Below are 1,733 nucleotides of genomic sequence, written 5' to 3'. Positions count from 1 at the left end.
GCATTATTAACATCTAAACTACCAATTAAAAAAGGAATCGTAAAACTCCCTGGATCTTTTAGTCTGTTGGGTAGTTTATTCTGAAGAATGGTTGAGCAAATCGTGTTCAGCTCCACATACAACCTTTCATCTAACTTTTGTTTATTTACTAGGAGCTCCTTTAAAAATTTGACTGCGTTCGGCATCTGCGAAAGTGCTTCAATAAACGGTAGGTTACTATGTAGTTTCTTTAAAAGTTTAAGGAATTTACCAAATTATTCGTCTGAGCGGTCTTTCCTTGTCGCATTAGGGTATGACACACGAGGTTTATATTCTATACTTACCAATTTTTGTTCGTTTTGGCCTACCTCATTCTTACCTTCGCTTACCATCAGTTATGGCCTTGGTTTTGCCACTAACCCTTCCTTATCTTGAATGGCAATTGCGTTGAGTTACTCCCTTGGGTTAGAGTGAGTGTTGTTTGGCAGGCTACCTTGTGGTCGTTCGGAAATCAACTTGGCGAGCTGTCCAATTTGAGTTTCGAGCCCCTGGATTGATGCTTGTTGATTTTTGAGTGCCGTCTCGGTATTCTAAAAATGAGTCTCTGACACCGAGATGAATTTGGTTAGCATCTCCTCAAGGTTCGACTTTTTTTCTGCTAGTATGATGGTTATTGAAAGCTTGGAGGGGGTGGTGGTTTCTGATTTCCTTGGCCTCCCCATGAAAAATTTGGATGATTTCTCCAACCTACATTATAAGTGTTACTATATGGGTTATTTTGGGATCTAGAGTTATTGTTACCCATATATTGGACTTGTTCCTCCTCGATGCTGGGGTTGAAAGGTTGATATTCTATGCATGCTCCTCCTCTATTTGTATTGCACCTTATTACTGGATGTACCTGAGTAGAACCACACAAACTGTCAATCTTTTTATTTCAGAGTTCTACTTGGTTAGATAGCATAGTAATCGTGTCGAGGTTGAAAACACCGGCTACTTTCGTTGACTTTGTTCTCATAACTTGCCACTGATAGTTATTCAGTGACATCTCCTCAATAAATTCGTAAGCCGCCTCAGGTGTCTTATTATTGATAGTTCCTCTAGTAGCTGCATTAATCATCTGCCAAGTCGAAGGATTCAGGCCATTATGAAACGTTTGGACCTGTAGCCAGAGTGGTAACCCATGGTGAGGGCATCTTTACAAAAGGTCCTTATATCTCTCCTATGCATCGTAGAGTGTTTCTAAATCCATCTGCATAAAAGAAGAGATATCATTACGTAATTTAGCTATTTTAGCTGGTGAAAAATATTTTAGTAAAAATATTTCGGTCATTTGTTCCCAAGTAGTGATTGACCCCTGTGGTAATGAATTCAACCACTGTTTAGCTTTGTTTCTTAATGAAAAAGGGAATAACTGAAGGCGAATGGTGTCATCAGAAACGCCATTAATTTTAAATGTATCGCATAGTTCTAAAAAGTTTTCTAAGTGAGTGTTGGGATCTTCGTCCTGCAAACCATCAAACTAAACAAATTGATGTATCATTTGAATTGTGTTAGGTTTCAGTTCAAAAGTATTTGCAGCTACAGCAGGTCTAACTATGCTCGATTCAGTTCCTGCTAAATTAGGTTTAGCATAATCATACATAGTGCGCGGAGCAGGATTTTGATTAACAGCAATCGCAGGAGGTAGTGGATTTTCTTGGTTTTCAGCCATCTCCTCGGTGGTGGTTGAAGTATCTTCCTCTTGCTCTTCT

At 39.1% G+C, this 1,733-nt stretch overlaps 1 non-coding gene across 1 annotated transcript; it reads left to right on the top strand.

Moving 5' to 3' along the window:
* The first annotated feature begins 1,157 nt into the window (after positions 1-1,157).
* LOC128283215 (small nucleolar RNA R71) lies at positions 1,158-1,264 on the top strand. Its single transcript, XR_008273557.1, has one exon. It is a non-coding gene; the product is annotated as a small nucleolar RNA R71 (small nucleolar RNA).
* The last annotated feature ends 469 nt before the right edge of the window (positions 1,265-1,733 follow it).

The sequence above is a fragment of the Gossypium arboreum genome, chromosome 10, assembly GCF_025698485.1.
Source record: "Gossypium arboreum isolate Shixiya-1 chromosome 10, ASM2569848v2, whole genome shotgun sequence".
Classification (NCBI taxonomy): domain Eukaryota; kingdom Viridiplantae; phylum Streptophyta; class Magnoliopsida; order Malvales; family Malvaceae; genus Gossypium; species Gossypium arboreum.
The sequence above is the reverse complement of the archived record's forward strand: the minus strand, read 5'-3'. Positions and strand labels throughout refer to the sequence as shown.